Here is an 8,062-nt window from a genome sequence, read left to right on the forward strand (position 1 = left end):
GGAAATTGGGGAAAAAAGGGGAGGTGGAAAGAGGGAAGAAGGGGGAAGGGAACCAGAGGGGTTACAGATGTAAAGAGTGTCTAAGAATTATGAGATGGACTGATTTATTCGATTGCCATTGAAAGTCACAAATCACTCACGAGAGATATATTTTGAGATTAGTCGGCAGTATCGCTTTCGAACAAAGCCTTTCCATGGTCAGAGTAGACAAACATGTTCCACAGAGTCCAAGTTTTGCAGTACCATTCGTGCTGGTGCCAAGGTCCTCTATTTTGTTTTATCTCTTCCACCTTCCATAGCCAAAGGTCAATAGTCAGTGGATGTGGGATTTCTAATTGAGAGGGATGCACAACTTGGCAGCATCAAGGAGGTGGCGAATAATGGATTTCTTGTAGACATTTTCTGGGATATTGGAGGCATGGAGAAGACAGAAGGCTGGGTCATCTGGGATTGGTCTTTCTGTGAATTTTCACATAGTGTGACACAGACCGTTTTCCAGAAGTGCTCTAGTTTGGTGCATGACCAGAAAATGTGTAGAAGTGTTCCTTTTTCTCTCTGGCATCTCCAGCAGCGGTCTGATGTTGATGGAGAAAACGTATGCAACAATGATGGTGTGTGGTACCACCTGGGCAGTATTTTAAAGGTATGTCGGAAAACGTGACCGTTTGTATGCTCCATCGGTCTTTTTTGCTGCCAGCAAAAGATTGAGAGCATGCTCTCAATTTATCAGTCGGGAAAAGTTCCTATCAGAATTTGCGATCATCTGTGGAAATTCCGACGTGCAAAATTCCTACGCATGCTTGGAAACAATTCGACGCATGCTTGGAAGCATTAAACTTCATTTTCTCGGCTCGTCGTAGTGTTGTACGTCACTACGGTCGCAATTTCAGCGAACTTTTGCGTGACCGTGTGTATGCAAGGTAAACTTGAGCAGAATCCTATCGGAAAAGCCGTCATATCTTTTTCCGATGCGAAATCCGATCGTGTGTACGTGCCGTTGGTTTTTTGCATTCTGGTGCATATGGAGGATTTGTGTGTGAACCGCAGAATATGGTGTTTCTGGTTCGGACTGAAAGTGTGGTTCAAATCCTTTTCCCAGGCAGTTAAACTGTGGAGCTGATGATTGTCTGTGGGAATAATCAGTATATTATATTGGATCGAGAGGGTGTGTGGCAGAGTTCCGGTATCAGAACAGTACTCTTCAGAAATAGTGAGAGGTTGGTCAAAGTTCTCAGGAGGGGGCAGCAATTTAAAAAAATGGCGGAGGTGGAAAGCTCTCCAGAAGTTCATTCGAAAGGAGCCGGCAGGGTCCGTAAAGGCAGAAAACGATGGCCAGTGTCCTGCTGTGAGGAAGTGAGTGGCTTGGAACCGTCCTGACTACACTAGATTCTGGAAAGTTACGTTAGGGCAATCCCAGTGAGAATAGTGGGTTTCCCAGAATCGGGAGTAACAGCGAGCTTGAAGAAGAGATAAATGTGCGGAGGAATAGACGTGCACAGACACATGTAGTGGGTCCAATAAGGGGATGGTGTTTCAGGCCTCTGGGCAGAGATTGGTAGCACCAAGGAGCTCTCTCTCGAGAGCGGTATGTCACTTTGGGCTTGTTCTACTTGGGTCCACAGCTTTGTGTCTTGGTGGCGACACCAATCAATGAGTCTACTGGCCTGGGTGGCATGGTAGTATGCCTGCAGGTCCAGCACTGCTAGACCCCCACACAATTTGGGCAGTGACGGTAGTTTCCTGTGTATTTGTGGACTTTTAAGGGCCCAAATAAAATCAATAAACATACTCTGTGCTTAGGCACCCATCATGCCTTTGATCCCAACTGGATACGATTTTCAGCCCTGGCCCATATACCTCTAAACTCAAGAGGTGGCTCAGTGGACAAGCTTCTCTTACAAACTGAAGCCAAGTGGATCTTTATCCTAAAAGCCACAAAATACCCTGGTTTCAATGAAAATATAAGCTACAGATCTTTTCTATAGCTAATCTCTGTTTTTTTGTTTCATGAACCCTCATACCTCAGCTGTGAGCCCCCGTGGAGCCTGGCATGAAGAGAGAGAAGTGATATCCCTTTTTCCCCTTTTTGTTTATCCTTTCCCCCTTCCCTCCATTCCTCCTACCCTCTCCCCAATTTATTTGGTTTTCTTTTTGTTTTTTATTATTTTTTTTATTTTATTTTTATTTTTATTTTTATTTTTCTTTATTGATATGTTTATGTTATATTTAAAAATATCTCTGTACATCAAAAAATGTCATTTCTAATTACTATTAACGCTGTACAGGTAACATATACCGTTTAATGTCTCGCTACGCTTGGCCCAAGGTGGGTTTCATGGTTTGCACACTTGGGGATCTCTGTTGCTCTCTATGAGTCCCACCCACATTGAGGAGCTTTGCTTTTTCCCTCCTTCCCTACACCGCATTCCTAAGCCTTACTATTTTGTGATTTGGGACCGGATCCTCTGTTTTTTATCTTCCCTTGCTCCAAGTATGCAAGGGCATATGGACACCCAAGGGCGCCGCTGGGTCATATCCCCAGGCGGCTCCCGATTTGAGGTGGAAGGGAGCATGTAATCCCCTCAAGGGTTAAAAGCCATGACAATCGTCGTTTTATCTGCCCTCTATGCAGGCTTGTGTCTTCCCGCCCCTTTAAGGGCGGAGAGCTAGCATAGCCCTATCTCCATCAGCATGTATCCAAATGAACCTCGTGTCAGCACTGAGGCATTATGGGGTTGGTAGTTTAAATGCCGATTTGGAAGGCTTTGCACATGCTCACTGCTTCCACCTATGGCTGTCCGCATCGAGCCGGTGACGTCAGACGCCGGCTCGATGGATGGGGGATACAAAAGGCAGCGCTGTCACTTCATCTGTAGTGCAGGTTCAGCACAGATACTACCGCCACGCTGACTTTCCCTTTGGTAAATATACTTTTTTTAGTTGAACTTCATACTGTTACAACACTGTTTCTCATCTTTCTATACCCATATCTACTCATCCTTCTTTTTATTTGCTTGTAGGTTCAGCAAGCCTGGCAGTGGCAGCATACCGCTGCACTCTGTAATTTACAAAATACCACACTGAATCAATTGATTTTTTCTTTGTAATCTGTTGCATTTGTACTGCACCAATATTATCATATGGAATTAACTCTTCCATCTTTGACTCTAACTGCAGGTAAAAATAATTTTTATTCCTTTCGCTTTCTTTAACAGTATATAGGTAGTATACCCCCAGCAGCCACTTTTTACAAGCTACCAATCAAGCGTAATTAAAATCAATTGTTTTATTCCTTTGATAATGAGTATCTCATGTTCTACTATGGAGGCTTGTTTTTTAGCCCCAATTCCCTCTTATAATTTAGGGATTGATATCAGTTACCCTTTTTGTTACAAACTAACATTTTTCAATACCTGTGCTGGATTTGTAAACTTGGTACTTATCTCTGGATTTTGTTTTTGATCTTTGTAGCGCTTGTCTACCTCCATCTATGCCCTGCGTGGGGCTGGGTTGCTTTTAGCATTTGATCCTGTCACCCAATTCTTGCCACCTATTTCACCATCTATTGGCTTGTGGGTTGCGATGCCGGGAATGATTATACCTGGGTAAGCATAGTACCTCCTTGGACTGAGCGAATTGAGACCAATTTCATACTTAATGTTCTGAAATTTATGTGTATCCAATTGTATGGCATAAATGTATTTTCTGTATTCTTAAACCTTTTTTTGTGTTTATGTTCATGTTAGTTGCATACTCCCCTGAAGAAGCAAAAACGCGAAACATGTCGGGAGGACACATGATCATTCTCAGCAACTAACATTTTCAGGATCCCCTATACTTTGTGTCATGTAATCTTTTGTATAAAAAGTGTATTTGTTATTATATTTTTGCTATTTTGGTTTTTCCAAAATAATTTTAACATATTTCCAATATTAAAGCTATGAATTCTTTTTTAAGAAATCTCTGTTTCTTTATATAGTGTACCGTAAAAAAATCCCCTGCCCCCCCCCTTTTCCTATTCTTGGATACAATATTTATAGAATTATTAGGGGATGAGGTACCTTTAACAGTAATGTGTCTCTGGGATAGTGTGGACCAACTTATTTCTATTGTACTTATGCGTTTTAATACGCTTTTTGTCCTTAGGCCCACCTCCCTGTGACACGGCAACTCTCTGTAATGATGATAAAAAAATTTTCTTTGTTCCTCGGTACTTTTTGTATTTATTTTTATTAATCAATAAAATTGTATTTCCCCTTTCCCCCTTCTCCTCCCAAACTTTCCCTTTTCCCCTTTGTTTCCTTCTCTCTCTCCCCTGGGTCCATGGCGGCTTTCAGCGGCGAGGCCTGGGAGGGCCTAATGAACAAAGCTTCTGATCTCCAAAAGAACAGTGAACCATCGGATAAGGATCTTGATCTAGCTCTGCAATATTTGCAACGCCTCTTGGAACGTAAGGTTAGAATTTTTTGGCACAGAAAGTTCTTTCACAAATACATTGATCAACAAATTGTGCCTTTTGGCCTTAGAATACAAATATTCCCCAATTTAAATAAAATTGACAATCTCATCAAGCAAAAATGGGAAGAAAACCTACAAACGTGTTCGATAGCAATGATGACTTTATTAGCCATCCAATACTCGCATGATATCGACCTGATAGATAATTCCATTAAAAAATGGTACGATGAATATGCTAAAATAACCTCCACTCCCAAATTTAAACGTAAGGAATCTGAATTATCCAAACACATTGAGAATTATACCTTAGAGATAATACGCTTAAAACAAAATAAACTTACACGTGATAGCAATTCCTACTCGAATGGTTCGGCATACAAATGGCCAACAGATGGAAAAAATAAAAATAAATTCTTTAGAGCATCACGCCCCTCCAACAGGAGGGACTATAATGATGATGAAACTAGATCGAGTGTTTCATCAACCTCTTTTCCATCCAATCATTCCACAATTTATCGTGACTTATCTGGAGACAGACTCCCAAAGAGGAGAAAAAGCGATTCGGAGGGCGCCGCTATGGCAGCACCCAACCAACACCTCAGTACCCCTTTACCACCTCGAACTCATCCTATTTCCAACCATGTCCCTGTTCGTCCTCTAATGATGTTTCATCACCCACCACCACCCCCACCTCTCATCACTCCCACCCCCAGTAACACATCCTTGTCCATCTCCACCTCCAGTAACACTTCTATGTCTACCACTCTCACGTCTTCCTTCACTAAATCAGCTCCTTTGACATCATCCCTACCCATCACCAACACCAATGACATCATCATTTCACCTAGTGGTGCTCCCCTACCGGCGGACCTCCGAATCGCCCCTATTTTTTTAGGGAAAGAACCCCCTCAACCACCCAATACCTAACCCAATCTCCTTCTACTAACCCAGAATCCAATTCAGGGAATGAATTATCTATAGTCAACTTATCGTCTTACGTGCTCACGAGTCATGAACTCGATGTTCTGAAACTAGGACTGACCTTCTGCCCTGATTCAAGCTCGGACAAATTCTCTCTGATAAAGGATATACATCTATTTGCACGAAAACTGATATTTAGAACCTTTTTCCATAAGCCCAATCAACCTACTGTACAAATAAATACATCGGAACTCACCAATGAGGTAAATAGTGCTGATCAACAAGCCCTCTCCAATTTGATGGATTTATGGGAAGAGGGCCAAGTACCCCCTGATGATGAGATGACTATCTCTTCCACTGGTTTATCGGTACAGTCAGTTTCTTTCCCTCCTTTAGAAATGTTCAAACCTAAGTCAACAAACTTTCCACTCCTAAATACAAATCCAAATATTTGGGCTTTTACCCAACAAGTTTGCCAGGCAATCGAACAGACGCATTTTCCATTGACCAAGAAACATAATCTAACGCATAATCAATTGACGGCATTAAAACAACTTAAAACTAATCCTAATATAGTCATAAAACCTGCGGATAAAGGTGGAAACATCGTAATTATGAATACCTCACAATATCTTACTATGTGTAATAAGATTCTTCAAAACTCTGATTGGTATCGACCAATTTCTGTGTCTTTAATCTCTCATTTTGACACACAATATCGTTCGATTATCTTTAATGCATACAAATCAGGTACTATAGACAAAGGCACATGGAACTTTCTAAACTCTAAAGATCCGAAAGTTGCTACTTTCTATGCCCTTCCGAAGGTGCACAAATCTCTAACTGACCCTCCGGGACGTCCCATCATCTCCAGCTGTGATAGTTTGACAGAAAATGCAAGTAGCCTTGTAGATAAACACCTTACACCGCACGTCATTTCCCTTTTTTCCTATGTAAAGGATACCATCGATCTTCTAAAGATACTCGAGGGTATCAGCCTACCGGCACAGTCCTGGTTGGTTTCCATCGACGTGGAATGTTTGTACAACGCTATACCACATACCAAAGGTTTACAAATAATACGCTCCTATTTGCAAGAAAGAGGCTCAAACTTCTTTGCTTACAACGAATTTGTTATGAAGCTATTGGATTTTATTTTGAAGCACAACGTATTTCAATTTAACCAATCCCACTACCTCCAGGTGCAGGGGGTTGCGATGGGGACTAAATGTGCCCCATCGTATGCCAACCTGTACCTGGGGGGGTGGGAAAAAGATACCTTCGCACGTGAAGACCTCGTCCCTTTTCTAAGTAACATCACAGCCTGGTACAGGTACATTGATGATATTTTATTTTTTTGGTCTGGATCAGAATCAGATTTGTTGCTCTTTTTCAATTTACTTTCTGTGAATCCATTCAATTTAAAGTTTACGTTGAATTACAGTCAAAACTCTATTGAATTTTTGGACTTAACCATTAAAATTGATGCCACTGGACATGTATATTCTGCCTTATACAGAAAGCCCACTGCAGGCAATACAGTCTTGCATGCGACAAGCTTTCATCCAAAACCTCTCCTTAAGAGCATCCCTTATAGCCAGTATTTAAGGGCCAAACGTAATTGCAGTACTGACTCTGACTTTAAGATTGCAGCCAATGACTTATATAATAGACTCAGAGCACGTGGATACAGTCATGTATCTCTGAAAAAATCATATAATAGAGTAAAAAATAAAGATAGGACTTCCCTTCTCTTCTCTAATAAACAAAAAAATTTTGATAATAAAGTACGTATAATTACCAAATACTCTAACCAACATCATTCTTTCCGTGCTATAATTAATAAGTTCTGGCCTCTTCTAAAAGCCGACTCCATTGTTAATCAGTACATAAACGATGTACCATCAATCACCTATATGAGACCTCAATCACTCAAGGACAGCTTAGTTAGAAGTCACTTTCAGGACTCCTCAGGTGAAACTAAACCTAAACATCCAGGCACTTATTCATGCGGGCAATGTGACATGTGTCCTTATATATATAATTCTCGAAAGATCAGACTGCCAAATGGCAACCTGTTTGTTTCGAAATTCCACGTTACATGCTCCACTCCAGGCGTTGTGTATTTGGCCCAATGCCGTTGTGGAGGATTTTACGTGGGTAAAACCAAAAGACTATTCTCTATCCGCATAAAAGACCACATCAAACCCATTCTCAATAAAAAAATTATTACAGCCATAAGCAGGCACATAGGCACCCATCATGCCTTTGATCCCAACTGGATACGATTTTCAGCCCTGGCCCATATACCTCTAAACTCAAGAGGTGGCTCAGTGGACAAGCTTCTCTTACAAACTGAAGCCAAGTGGATCTTTATCCTAAAAGCCACAAAATACCCTGGTTTCAATGAAAATATAAGCTACAGATCTTTTCTATAGCTAATCTCTGTTTTTTTGTTTCATGAACCCTCATACCTCAGCTGTGAGCCCCCGTGGAGCCTGGCATGAAGAGAGAGAAGTGATATCCCTTTTTCCCCTTTTTGTTTATCCTTTCCCCCTTCCCTCCATTCCTCCTACCCTCTCCCCAATTTATTTGGTTTTCTTTTTGTTTTTTATTATTTTTTTTATTTTATTTTTATTTTTATTTTTCTTTATTGATATGTTTATGTTATATTTAAAAATAT

At 41.0% G+C, this 8,062-nt stretch overlaps 1 long non-coding RNA gene across 1 annotated transcript; it reads left to right on the top strand.

The window, feature by feature from the left end:
• The first annotated feature begins 3,469 nt into the window (after positions 1–3,469).
• LOC143933288 (uncharacterized) lies at positions 3,470–3,950 on the top strand. The gene is made up of 2 exons (XR_013263081.1): positions 3,470–3,605; positions 3,747–3,950. It is a non-coding gene; the product is annotated as an uncharacterized LOC143933288 (long non-coding RNA).
• Positions 3,951–8,062: the final 4,112 nt, after the last annotated feature.

Source organism: Lithobates pipiens, unplaced genomic scaffold (genome assembly GCF_037356315.1).
Source record: "Lithobates pipiens isolate NorthernLeopardFrog02 unplaced genomic scaffold, aLitPip1_a1.2 Scaffold_27, whole genome shotgun sequence".
Classification (NCBI taxonomy): Eukaryota; Metazoa; Chordata; class Amphibia; order Anura; family Ranidae; genus Lithobates; species Lithobates pipiens.